General features: G+C 41.8%; 1 long non-coding RNA gene across 1 annotated transcript; it reads left to right on the forward strand.

Annotated features, from left to right (window-relative positions):
* Positions 1–1,138: 1,138 nt before the first annotated feature.
* LOC310742726 lies at positions 1,139–2,482 on the forward strand. Its single transcript, XR_014538667.1, has 2 exons — positions 1,139–1,212; positions 1,565–2,482. It is a non-coding gene; the product is annotated as an uncharacterized lncRNA (long non-coding RNA).
* Positions 2,483–14,873: the final 12,391 nt, after the last annotated feature.

The following is a 14,873-nucleotide window of genomic DNA, read 5'->3' on the forward strand; positions in this document are numbered from 1 at the left end:
GCAAGTAGATAAATCGGTACTGCTGTGGCGGGAAGGTAAATGGTGTTTCTGTGTGCTCTGGTTTCTGTCACGGTGTTCTGTTGCGCCAGAAGCAGTTTAGTCATGCTGGCCACATGACCCAGAAAACTGTCTGTGGACAAGCTCCAGTTCCCTCAGCCTGAAAGCAAGATGAGCACCTCAACCCCATAGTCACCTTTGACTGGACATAACCATCCAGGGGTCCTTTACCTTTACTTTTTTACCTCAGTAATCCTTCTAACTGACATGTAAGATAGGCTGGTATTATTATCTCCATGCTGAAGAATGGGGTGGTGGAACTTTGAGAGAATCACAGCTAGTGCAACAAGTTTCTAGGTCCTAGCACTAGAACATCCTATTGCTGCAATGCTACACTAGATTTCATGGGACCCCAACACACTGTCCAGGACCAGTGTAGTTTTGTCTAGGTGTTGCCAGTAGTGTGTCAGCTAGATGAACAGGGAATGAATTACTAATAAGCATTTGACATCAGTTATCAGTTCTGGGAGATTAAATAACAAGACATACATGAACTCACTTAATAATTAGCTACCACTATAGCAGCTTGATAAAGGAAGGCTATTACGTATGCCTGACATGGCACTAAATAGAACCTTTTAATATTTAATTATTTTTAACCTGGAAGATTAAGATAACGCAACTGCCAAGGATTATCCTGTAACACCTTCTCAAAGACTTTGAAGTACAGAAGTGTATTTGTGTGCTGCAGGGGTGGGGGAGAAAAAGTCAGAGGCTAATTGGAAGTGGTTAACGCTGACTCCCGGTCTATCAGGAGGTATTTGACAAAAGTGTGAATGGAATCGCACACCCCTGGGAAAGGAATGAAGAAGTGGGGATGGTAATGGCAGAATGGGAATGGTAACCTACCCTCTGCAACTGAGAAGAATCAGCTGAGAAGGGGTTTTTTTTTGCTTGTGTGTCCTGTGTGAGAGTGTGCACTCATTATTGGCATACAATTCTCAGAAAGAGTTGACTAATGGTGAATGCGACCAAACAAACTTAGCCACCCCTGGTTTATAGAACCTATTTTTATTGTATCAGCTGTCTAAACTATTATGAAAAGGGGGTGAATGTTTATAGAACCTATTTGTACTGGATCAGCTATCTAAACTATTGTAAAAAGGGGGTAAATTGACAGTGGGAAGAATTAATCAAAGGAGTGAGATCCTGATGGTAAGTCTTAATTGTTATTAATTCAACATTTCACAGATTATGAAATTAGTATTGACCCAAAACATTAAAATAGCAAATTACTTATAGGGCAGGCAAGACTACAATAGGGATGATTAAATTAGTTAATAAATCAAAATTAAATGATGGCTGGGCTAATTATATTCATGAGTGCAACTGTACTCTTTACAGATTTCTAAAGCAAAGTCCTAAGAATGAGTAGGGACATTTTCCCTCTAGCATTCTTATTCATAAGGGGAAATTTCCTAATTTTCTTCAGTAGGAGGTTTAAACAAGTATTAGTGAAATTCTTTCAATATGTTGCAGTACCACCACACTTTATGTCTGCTCCTAGATCACGTCTCAAGCTGTTGAGGCAGTTGTCTCCTACTGCTTGATTAAAAGGAAAAGAAGAATGAAGAACCAATGAAGAATGTTGCAGTTCTGAGACTTGTTCATTCTCAGAGGCAATGTGCCATTGGGTGCCACAGGGGTTGCCAAGCTTTTGGGGCCAGTGGGGCACCTTTGGAATTTTTAGAAAGTATCTTGGGTGCCAGTCACAAAATGGCTACCATGGGGTGTGTGGCATAACACAAAATGGCAGCAGAAAAAGAGACCAGGCTGCAAATTAGTGTGGACACGTGTCCCATCACCTCCCAACCATTTGTTGTGGTGTGTGTGTATCCACACACAGGATCTTGGGAGCAAGGCTAAGGGCTCAAGTGGTCAAGCACAAGAGTACTCTTGGAAGAAAGCCACAGTCATCAAAGGAGAGTGAAGTCATTGATCTGATTACATGAGTAATCCAAAGACACAGCATCTTCTGGGGTGACCTTCTGCTGCCCAGATCCTTCTACTCTACTCTGCCTTTTTGGTTGGACAATGAACCTGCTGTAGCCAAACACCTTTTGGACGTGTTCTTGCTGCTGTTGCAATGGCTTGGTTGGAACAGAACGCTCTGGCATTTTGGCGCATTGATACTAAAGGTATAATAACAATTTGTATGGCTTCAGAAAGCCTTTGGAACTGTATTGGAGCATTCAAAAGCAACAGTTAGTGAAGGAAAAATGTTTGCACGTGTAGCAACACCTAAAGGCTAAGCAACATCCATTCACCATCAAAGAATTCTGTGAGCCTATTGTGGAAATCCCTGGTCAAAGAAGAAATAATAATAATTTTATTATTTGTATCCTGCCCATCTGACTAAGTTGCGCCAACCACTCTGGGAGGCTTCCAGCATATACAAAAACATAATAAAACATTAAACATTTAACACTTCCCCATGCAGGGGCTGCCTTCAGATGTCTTCTAAACATTGTATAGATACTTCTTGACATCTGATTGGAGGACATTGCACAGGGTGTTTGGAAGTCCTCCTTGTGAACTACTGCACAGGTTTGTAGAGGTAGTTGCTGGAGTATTGTTGTGCTGAAACATCTCTGAAAGTGGAAGAGGACGCCTACCCAAGCCTGTTTAAATCCAGGTATATTTCTGAAGACACCCAAACATAATGAAGAACTTGGGTGTAGGAATTAGGAATTATTATGCTTTGCCCTTTGATCCTACTCACTACAGCCATACCATAACTAGACCTTGCAGGATACACTTGGGGGTGGCTGCTGAAAACAGCAGTTCTGCGTGTTTCCTTCCTCCTTCTCTTTCCCTTGGTAATGCCAAGAATGGCCTTTCCCAAACCGATACTTTCCAGTTGTCTTGGGCTATATTTCCCATCAGCCCCAGTCAGCATGACCATGTTGATTCAGGGGGTGGGGCTGAAGGGACCTCGGCCTTTAGGAGTTGGCTCCCATGCTGGTGGGAATTATGGTCTGAAACATCTGGAGAGCACCAGGAGAGCACCAAGAGAAACCTAGTCTAGTGCTGCAGTATGACACTTTATCACAAGCAACATTTGATCACCCTACCCTTAGTTCTTAGCTCACGGGTCAGCAAACTTTTTCAGCAGGGGGCCAGTCCACTGTCCCTCATACCTTGTGGGGGGGCTGGACTATATTTTTTTGGGGGGGGAAATGAACGAATTCTTATGCCCCACAAATAACCCAGAGATGCATTTTAAATAAAAGGACACATTGTACTCATGTAAAAACACCAGGCAGGCCCCACAAATAACCCAGAGATGCATTTTAAATAAAAGGACACATTGTACTCATGTAAAAACATGCTGATTCCCGGGCCATCTGTGGGCCGGATTTAGAAGGCAATTGGGCCGGATCTGGCCCCTGGGGCCTTAGTTTGCCTACACATGTCTTAGCTCATGTAGCATAGTGGTTAGAATGTTGGACTAATGCCTGGGAAACCGAGATTCCAGTCTCCATTCAGCTATGAAGCTCACTGGGAGACCTTAGACTGGCCACTATCACTCAGCCCTCCTCACAGGGTTGTTGTGAGGATAAAATAGGGAGAGGGAGAACTATGTACGCCATCATGATCTCCTTGGAGAAAAGTTGGAATATAAATGTAATAAACAAATAGTTCTTGGGGAGAAGCACAGACATCCTAATGCAGTAAGGAAGAAATGGAGACTTGGTGGTTTTGCTTTGTATGTGCAGAAGCAGAGATTTATAATGTTGCTGAGCCCAATCTAATCAAACTGGCCTAATGCTGGAGGGCAGTAACAGATAAGGAAAGAAATAAGTCTCAGAGTAATGGTAATTAAAGACAGCTGGATGATGTCAGCTTGCCTTCAAGGCTGAATCATAAACGGCTCAGAACCATTCTTGAAATACTCATATTAAACGGATAGGCTCACATTTTATACTGCCATATGCATGTTTATTGTTTATATGTGGACAGGAATGCTTGCAGAGTATTCAGCATCTCATGCTGTTTTTGAGATAGGAAAAGCCTCTCAAAAGGACATTATTATTATTACTTGAAAAAAGAGTGACCAGGCCACGCCATGCAGACAACCACCAATAGATTAATAATTTGAGTAGGGTGCACAATTAGAACAGATTAATTTGGCTGTTCTGATTTTCTTCCTTTAATTACTTAATTGCACTAGTAATTGCCTCCATTCCTTTGAACTTGGGGGGGGGTCTCAGTCTTTGTGGGATAACCTATTTTTTGTTTTGCTGTCAGACAATATAGGAAAAGCTGAGTGTGGGGGTTTTTGGGGTAGTTTTTCTTTGCTTGATGCCAAAAGTGTTCAGCTTTGTATATGTTTGGGCCAAAACAGACGCCACAGGCTGGAATTAGGGATGTGATGGAAGTATCTGCCAATTTCGGTTCTTTCATTTTTTTATTTCATGAAATTCACTAGTAGTAATAACAAGCTTATGCATGGCATTTCGAAGTAGACTTTTTTTGCAAGCAATTTACCCCCATACAATGCATTTTTGTGTGCTATTTTCACTAATAACTTCATTTTTAGGCAGACTTTCCCCTAAAATATGCATTTTTCTGAACAATGGTTGGTTCAAGAACTGCACTGCAAACTTGGTAAGATTTTGAAGATGGCTTTGTTTCAGTTCTGATATTGTTTTGCAAAGTGTGAATTTGATAGATAGTTTAAATGCAGACTTATTTTTAAGTGTTTTATTGCATTTGTACCCCACCCTTGGGACGCGGGTGGCGCTGTGGTCAAAACCACAGGAGCCTCTTGGGCTTGCCAATTGGAAGGTCAGCAGTTCGAATCCCCATGATGGGGTGAGCTCCCATTGCTCGGTCCCTGCTCCTGCCAACCCAGCAGTTCGAAAGCACATCAAGTGCAAGTAGATAAATAGGTACCACCCTGGCGGGAAGGTAAACGACATTTCCGTGTGCTGCTCTGGTTCACCAGAAGCGGCTTAGTCATGCTGGCCACATGACCCAGAAGCTGTCTGCGGACAAACACCGGCTCCCTCGCCCTATAGAGCAAGATGAGCGTGCAACCCCAGAGCTGTCTGTGACTGGACCTAACGGTCAGGGGTACCTTTACCTTCACCTACCCCACCCTTTTCTTCAAGATATTCAAGTACATGGGTCTTCCCCTCCTCAGTTAAACCCCACCACAACCCTGTGGGGTACATTAGGCTGAGAAGCAGTGACTGGCCCAGTGAACTCTGTGGCTAAGTCAGTGGTGTAGCGGGGGGCTGGGGGAACAGGGGCGGTTGCCATGGGTGCAAAATTGTTAAAGGTAAAGGTACCCCTGCCCGTTCGGGCCAGTCTTGACAGACTCTAGGGTTGTGCACTCATCTCACTCTAGAGGCCGGGAGCCAGCGCTGTCCGCAGACACTTCCGGATCACGTGGCCAGCGTGACGAAGCTGCTCTGGTGAACCAGCACCAGAGCAGCACACGGAACGCCATTTACCTTCCCGCTATAAAGTGGTACCTATTTATCTACTTGCTCTTAAGGGTGATTTCGAACTGCTAGGTGGGCAGGAGCTGGGACCGAACGACGGGAGCTCACCCCGCCGCGGGGATTCGAACCGCCGACCATGCGATCGGCAAGTCCTAGGCGCTGAGGTTTTACCCACAGTGCCACCCGCGTCCCACGCAAAATTGTTAGGAGTGCACAATTTCAACGCCCAGTGCTGCCTCAATACAACTGTGTGCTTCTGCTGCTGGGCTCTGTTGAAAACAACTTCTCCATGATAACTGGGAAGTTACATCTCCAGACTATGAAATGACTCTACTTTTCTTATATCTGCAGCTGCGATCTCCTGGGTGACATGGATGACTTAGGCAGTTGAAGGCACATGTGTATTCCATCCGTTTCCCTACCTCCCCCACTCTCTGCATGGCCCTGGGCACTGACAATCCACAATATGCCACTGGGCTAAGTGGGGAATTGAACTCTGATCTTCCTGGTCTTGGTCGGACACTCTAACCACTACACTGGCTCTTAAACTGAATTGAGAATTTCCTCCACATCCCTAGCTGGAATGAAACATCCATTTAAATATGGGAGAAACATTATTTATTTATTAAGGAGGTTTGGCAATCTTTCAGACCATCTAATCCAATGCCTAATGATATGCATAGCTCAGTTCCTACAAAATCTAGATTATCTTGCATTTTGCCCTTGTTTATTCATTTGCATTGATGTTTATGGATGAACCCTTATTTCAGGGGCTACGTGGCTCTCTGATTGGCCTCATTAAGTGAGTGCTTGCCTTTTATTTGGAAACAATTGTTTCCTAATTTCTGGTTGATAGAGGCACCCAGGCACACTGTTCTTCTGCTGAGAAAGAATGTGAGCAGAGAGCAGGGGCATTAATATCCTTAATGGCTCATGGGGTTTTAATAGTTGTACATGTAATTGCTAGATAATTGTGATTTTTCTTTTTACCCTATGTGATGTGATGTGACTTATGTCGCCACTGTCAAGAGTTAAGTTTAACATCATCTTGTTTAATGATCTCTGTGAAGAACCCCATTCTCATTATCATTAATGTGCGACTGTCAAATAAAGCAACGCTCACTTTCCTTTTAATATGGCTGCCTTCTAACTTTGTTAAATTTGATATGGGGAATAGATGCTCTTTAAAAAAAATTAATAGAAAGCTGTTGTGGGAAAGGGATGTATTAAAAGGAATTAGCATCATCTTTAATTTGCAGTAAGTTGTTATCTGCGTGTCCTAATGGGAGCAGCGATGCCTACAGAGCTATGATTGTTCTAAAATTATCCCATTTGCACACACTTGATATGGGGCTGTTGTGATATCATACACACATTCTTCTGCTGCCCCCTTCTGATGGGTGTCTCTTAACTCTTGCAAAGCCCTTTTCAAATCTAAATTAGTGATTATCAATATGATTTTCCTCCATGCATGTAGGATACTTGCCCTCCACTATGGTGCAAAATTTCCTGGCAAATAGAAGGGGAAGAAATGGAGGCAGTGAGAGATTTTACTTTCTTGGGCTCTGTGATCACTGCAGATGGTGACAGCAGCCACAAAATTTAAAGACGCCTGCTTCTGGGGAGAAAAGCAATGGCAAACCTAGACAGCATCTTAAAAAGCAGAGACATCACCTTGTCAACAAAGGTCCGTATAGTTAAAGCTATGGTTTTCCCAGCAGTGATGTATGGAAGTGAGAGCTGGACCATAAAGAAGGCTGATCGCCGAAGAATTGATGCTTTTGAATTATGGTGCTGGAGGAGACTCTTGAGAGTCCCATGGACTACAAGAAGATCAAACCTATCTATTCTGAAGGAAATCAGCCCTGAGTGCTCACTGGAAGGACAGATCCTAAAGCTGAGGCTCCAATACTTTGGCCACCTCATGAGAAGAGAAGACTCCCTGGAAAAGACCCTGATGTTGGGAAAGATGGAGGGCACAAGGAGAAGGGGACGACAGAGGACGAGATGGTTGGATAGTGTTCTCGAAGCTACCAGCATGAGTTTGACTAAACTGCGGGAGGCAGTGGAAGACAGGAGTGCCTGGCGTGCTCTGGTCCATGGGGTCACGAAGAGTTGGACATGACTAAATGACTAAACAACAACAACAGCATGGTGCAAAAATGAAGCCATTTCCGAGGAGGAGGAAAACAATGGAGTAATGAGGATATCATTGAATGCTTCCTGAAACTAGCAGAAGTCCTTTGACTTTCATGAGATATGGGGATAGATTCTAGGCGGAGCTGTACTGTTCAAATACAAATATCCAAATCTCCCTCCCATCCTGTAGCTGGATTTCAAACATTGTACTAAGTCAGACTATTGGCCCATTTTGCTATACACTGGCCCTTCTGGCAGTGGTTCTCCAGATGTCTCCTAGCTGAACCTGGATCCATGCCTTCCTCAGTTCACACATTCCAACATGTCCCCAAACCACCCCAGGCACACATCCTTTTTGACCCAGAGGTCCAATGTCGGTAGGCAAGAGCCATGGAAGTTTTCATAGCAGTGGGGAGGGAAAATCCAACACTGAATCTCTGTCTCTAAGCTTGCAGCCTTTTCTCCCAGGTACCAGGAACAAAAGCTATTAGGAGGAAAATTGCTGTTGGCATCCATCTGTCTCAGAAGACAGTGGGATACGTTTGGGGTGCCATCAAACCGTTGGAGAGTTATAGCACTTGCTGTGACTGTAGAGACAGATACGGGAGAGACATGTTTTGTTGCAGCTGGGACAGATGAAGGCGACGGGTTGTGCTGATGCAAGTGTACCATGGCATTTAAATTTTAAGCATGGTTCCTGTTTAGAAGGTGTGCAAATTTTTCTTGACTGGCTCACAGCCATGCCAAAATGTTGAAAGGCAGGCTTCCTTCTAGACTGGGGGTTTTCTAACACCTTGTGTGTGCTGGCATTTTGATCAAATATGAGACTGGCAGGAATTCACGGTTTTAAACAGTAAGAGTTTAATTTCTCCTTTCTCCCTTGCATTTATAATGGCAGCAATGAAAGGAACTTGTATGACTGTGAGATGTCTGTCTATAATTCCACAACCAAAACACCCATAGAAGCCAATTAAGAGGGAAAGGTTAAACATGCAAACCTGTTACGCCATGCAAATGACAAGTACGTTGCTATAACTGACACTGGTACATCACATTGCTATAACCGCTAGACCAGGGGTAGGCAACCTAAGGCCCAGGGACCAGATGCAGCCCAATTGCCTTCTTAATCTGGCCCGTGGACGGTCAGGGAATCAGCATGTTTTTACATGAGTAGAATGTGTCCTTTTATTTAAAATGCATCTCTGGGTTATTTGTGGGGCCTGCCTGGTGTTTTTACATGAGTAGAATGTGTTCTTTTTTAAAAAAATGCATCTCTGGGTTATTTGTGGGGCATAGGAATTCATTCATATATATATATTTTTCAAAATATAGTCCGCCCCCCCCCACATAGTCTGAGGGACAGTGGACCAGCCCATGGCTGGAAAAGGTTGCTGACCCCTGCACTAGACTCTATACCTCTATAGGGAACACCTTACAGTTTTGGCAGGTAAATGCAATAGACCTCCTAAGTCTGTTCTGAATAAATAAATATATATATATATATATATATATATATATATATATATATATATATGCGCCATTGCTGATCTTCCTTCACTGCAACTATGAGGTGATGTAGATTATAGCAGAGGTGGACTGTTGACGAAGCTCTGGAGGCTATCCCAACCTTCTGGGGACTATTTGTGTGGCACAGGAGATGGTATATGGAGAGAAGAGGAAGGTGAAATTTGACTCTGCAGGCAGAAGTCTGTTCCACTGGCACATGGACACTTGTGGACAATAATATTTGTTAAGCTAGAAATGTTCCAGAATTTTTGCAAGAGCTTTGCTGCTTACTACCATCAAAACAAACACCAGAGTTGCTTAATAACTGAACCTATGTGCGGAGCATGGGCTGGGAGCCTGTGGCCCTCTATATGTTGTTAGACTCCAACTCTCATCATCCTTTAGTGTTGGCCATGCCGGCTGAGGCTGAAAGAAGCTGGAGTCCAACAATATGTGGACAGCCGCAGGTTTCCCTATCCCTGATTTAGAGTATAAACTAAAAAATATGAAAAGGGTTCTAAGAGAATCACGTCTCACCTTACTTCAGTTCAGTCACCGACAATGAAAGCCCTGAAATAGCCACTTATCTCAATTCCAAGAGACACACCCATTGTTACAGGTCATTAAACTGTTAGGCATGTATAGACGTGCTGCATCTCTGCCTGTGCAATGTCTCCAGTTCTTCTGCAGCAATGCTCTGAACGATAAGAAAAAGCTAAGCTGTCATTTGTAAATTATGCAGTGGTGATTGAGCTTTGGCTAAGCTTCAGAATCCTGTTTGATAAAGCACTGGCTAGATCATCTAGGAGCCTAAGAAGTTGCCTTATACTCAGCCAGACCACTGAGCCATCTAGTTCAGTGCAGGGATTGGCCGCAGCTCCCCTGGAATTCAAGACAGGGGACATTCACAATGCTACCTGGGATCTTCTGCATGGGAAGCAGGTGCTCTGCACTGAGCTATTGCCCTACCCCACTCTAGGAATACCAAAGAGAAGAAGGCTATCTATGGCTTCTAGCCACAATGGCTATGCTTTATCTCCACTGTTGGACGCAGCAAGTCTCTGAGTGCTAGTTGCTGGGAGTCACAAGCAGAGAGAGTGCTATTGAAATGAGATCCTGATTTCAGTACAGTGGTACCTTGGTTTTAGAACAGCTTGGTTTATGAACAACTTGGAAATAGAACGCTGCAAACCCGGAAGTAGGTGTTGCCGTTTGTGAACTTTGCCTTGGAAGTTGAACATGTTCTGCTTCCTATGGAGTGTAAATTGAATTCCCCCTCTAATCAGAGGCTTCCTGTTGAGTCTGTTGGCTGTTGAGTCCCTAGCACCCACGCAACACAGAGGTGGTATTTGGAGCTTTAGTTTTTGCAATTTTTTGCGTTTTTGTTTGTGTGGCTTTTTCCTTTTTTTGACTATAACTTGTTCTTCGTTTTATGGGACTGACTTGTGACTGTGGCTTGTGACTTTGTTTTTGTGACTTGCTTTTGTGACTGTGTGGAACTCAGTTCAGCTACTAATTGATTGATTGTGTGACTGCAGAAATGGATAAAGCCCCCCCCCCATCCAAACAATGACTATCATCAGTGCATGTAAGAAAAAATAAAAAAAAAAATTATCATCTACAATACTGTCTTATTTATTTTATAGTACAGTACATTGATTATTGCTTTCATTTTATGGATCCATGGTCTCATCAGATAGTAAAATTCATGTTAAATTGCTGTTTTAGGGGTTCTTTTTAAAAGTCTGGAACTGATTAATCCATTTTGCATTACTTTCTATGGGAAAGCACGCCTTGGTTTTAGAACGCTTTGGTTTTGGAACAGATTTCTGGAATGGGAACCAAGTTTGGGAACCAAGGTACCACTGTATTCCAATAAGCGTCTGCCTGGCCACTGTGAGAACAGGATGCTGGAAGAGATGCGCTGGGGTGGTTCTTATAAGAATATCACAAAGTGAGAGAGGGAAGGGGGTGCCCTGTCCACTTTGGCCCCACCCACCACTGGCTTTGCTCCACCCACTGCCTGCATGTGGACACTGACAAGTTCACAAGAAGGAAATGCAACCCTCAACAAACAAACAACACCCCCCCTTTATAGGAAAGCTTGCCTGTAGAGGAATTCTTCATGGTGCAAGACACACAAGACTCAATTGCGTGCTATTTGCAAGCTTATTATTTGAGAATCTGCCATTCTTGGAAATTTCAGAAATATTTCAGCACAGGCAAGATGTATAAACAAAATGTGGGGAAACAAATCTATTTATTTATTTATTTATTTATTTATTTATTAAATGATATTTATTACTTTTCCAACAATTTAAACAAAACAAAATAAACAATACAATACAAAAACACTACATAACATAACATAACATAACATAACATAACATAACATAACATAACATAACATAACATAACATAACAACACTACATAACACTAACACATTAAACTAACAAAACAAAATAAAAACAATTTAAAACACATCAAACAATTTCAATATCTTATCTTTCATTCACTTATTTCAACGACCTCCTCACACCTCCCTTTTTGTATTCCACTTCTGTTAATTGTTTCAGCAATTCCTTTCCATCTTCCTCTGTTTTCTATCCTATAATTATCTTAACATATTCTAACCTTATTTTTCCTTTACTACTCTAATAATCTATTTATACTTAGTTCCTTATAGCATTTCTACTAAAGCCATATAACTTCATTTCCACATTTTTCTAACATTCATTAATTTTACAGTATTTCTGTAAATAATCTTTAAACTTTTTCCAGTCTTCTTCCACCGACTCTTCTCCCTGGTCTCGGATTCTGCCAGTCATTTCCGCCAGTTCCATATAGTCCATCAACTTCATCTGCCATTCTTCCCGGGTGGGTAGATCTTGTGTCTTCCAATACTTCATGATAAGTATTCTTGCTGTTATTGTTGCATACATAAAAAAAGTTCTATCCTTTTTTGGCACCAATTGGCCGACCATGCCCAGGAGAAGGGACTCTGGTTTCTTCAGGAAGGTATATTTAAGTACCTTTTTCATTTCATTATAAATCATCTCCCAGAATGTCTTAATCCTTGGGCATGTCCACCAAAGGTGAAAGAATGTACCTTCAGTCTCATTACATTTCCAACATTTATTATCAGGCAAATGGTAAATTTTTACAAGCTTGACTGGTGTCATGTACCACCTATAAATCATTTTCATTAAATTTTCTCTTAGGGCATTACATGCCGTAAATTTCATACCTGTGATCCATAACTGTTCCCAGTCAGCCATCATTATGTTATGTCCAACATCTTGTGCCCATTTGATCATAGCTGATTTTACCGTTTCATCCTGAGTGTTCCATTTCAACAGCAAGTTATACATTCTTGACAAATTCTTAATTTTTGAATCTAACAATTCTGTTTCCAATTTTGATTTCTCCACCTGGAAGCCAACTTTTTTGTCCGAATTGTATGCCTCCATTATTTGATAATAATGGAGCCAATCTCACACTTTATTTTTCAATTTTTCAAAGCTCTGCAGTTTTATTCTGTCTACGTCTTGTTCCAAAATTTCCCAATGTTTCGGCCATTTGGCCTCCATATTGAGTTTTTTCTGTGCCTTCGCTTCCATTGGTGACAACCATCTTGGGGTTTTCTTTTCTAACAAATCCTTATATCTTATCCAAATATTAAACAATGCTTTTCTAACAATATGGTTTTTAAACGCTTTATGTACTTTTACCTTATCGTACCATAGATATGCATGCCAGCCAAATGCATTATTGAAGCCTTCTAAATCCAGCACGTCAGTGTTTTCAAGAAGCAGCCATTCTCTCAGCCAGCAAAAAGCAGCTGATTCATAATAAAGTTTAAGGTCTGGCAGGGCAAATCCACCTCTTTCTTTAGCATCAGTTAATATCTTAAATTTTATTTGAGGCTTCTTGCCCTGCCAAACAAATCTGGAATATTTATTTATTTTTAAATGACATGAATGTTGACTCTTTTCTGTTCGGGGATGTCTTTTTGAAATTGACTTGTTATGAGAGTTAAATTCTTTTTCTACTCCAGAGTGTGATAGATAAGAGATTTAATTTCACATGTACTTGCTGAGCTTTGGCAGAAAGCTGTGACTGGCCCGGCATTTGGCATGGCACTCCACTTGCTCCATGATTGGATGATAGTGTCTCAACCCATTACTACTTAATCACCTGTTTAGCCTTAAGGTTTCTAGCAGTTGCATTGATTTAAATTCCATATTCACATAGTCACTCACTGCGCTAATGAGGAAGGGTGTGAAAAAGCACCTCTGGCAATGAAACTCTTTAAGGCTGAATCTGTGGATAAACAGGACTAGAAGTTGTTGGGTTTGTTTTAAAGAGACACAGAGAAAGAGTCAGGTCACCTTAACCTTCCCCAAGCTTTTCTCTTGAAAAGAAATATAATCAGATTCGTCATCAAGACCTAGAAGCTCAATTGACCTTCATTCTGCCATTCTGACAGGGTAATTATATGCATTTGCAGTTCTTACTGAAAGGCCTACAGTATTTTATTTTTTAATGTAATATATTTGCAATTCCAACTGAGAAGCTAGAATTTCAATTGCAGGTAGCTGCCTGTTTGCTGGTACTCAAGTAAGAGGTTGGAGGATGCTGAGCCTTTGTTTCTGTCAACCAGTCCCTCATCCTAAGTATTCCCAGTACAAGGTCAAGTTCCTGCGTGTGCATTTCCAAATATACCTCATGCAACTAATGCAGCACAACAAATCTTTTCTATAGTTGCTTTTGGGGACAGATCTTTATCCATAAATAAGGATGGGAGGAGAGATTCTATTCAGGGTGCATTTCAAGCCAAATCTATCAACTCTGTACTTTCTGAATTAATAGTAGCACATATCTGAATATTGCAATTCAGTTCTGCAACAAACCAATGTTTTCAAAAATGCATATTTTAAGGGAAAGTGTGCACAAAAATGAAGAAATTAGTGAGAGTTGCAAACAGAAATGCATTATGTTAAGGGAAATTGCTTGCAAAAATGTATACATCAGTCAAAACTGCATATAAAAATGTGTTTGTTAGGAGAAATCTGCACTTAAATGCTGGCGAATTTTCATAAGTATTAAAAACACACACACCACAAATTGCTGCAAGAGAATTGAATTTGAAATGGGAAAAAGGACAAACTTGAAATAGACAGATCCTTGCAATCTAAGGAGAGGAATTCCGCATGCTTTGTAAGCAGAAGCTCCCAGGGTCAGACCTGGCGTCTCCAGTTAGAAGGATTAGATAGCAATTGATGTGAAAGACCTCAGCTTGAGAACTTGGAGATCCACTGCCAGTCAAAGTAAACAATACTAAACCAGATGAAGAAATGGCCTTCATCTTGTGCATCATCTTGTGTTATGCTGAAGGATAATAACAAGACAAAGCTGGTGTTGGTTCCCAAGACAGACCTTTTAAAACTACTTCAGATGCACATAATGGAATGACACAGTCCTTATGCATGGTCTGTACCACCTCAAGTTTTATACAGGTGATTGTCAAATGAAAATGCCTTCCCTTTGGGAGGAGGCAGGAGGACTCTAGGACCCTGTCAGATCCCTCACACCTCTTTCCCGAAGCTAGCACTTACTAGGCTCTGGGAAGGAGGCAGGAAGGTGCCCTCTGGGCTCGGTGCTCTATGTGAGGGAATTGGTTGTGCTGCCCTGATCTTAGATGTGCTAAAACAGAA

This window comes from Podarcis filfolensis (genome assembly GCF_964270895.1).
Source record: "Podarcis filfolensis genome assembly, chromosome: 9".
Classification (NCBI taxonomy): Eukaryota; Metazoa; Chordata; class Lepidosauria; order Squamata; family Lacertidae; genus Podarcis; species Podarcis filfolensis.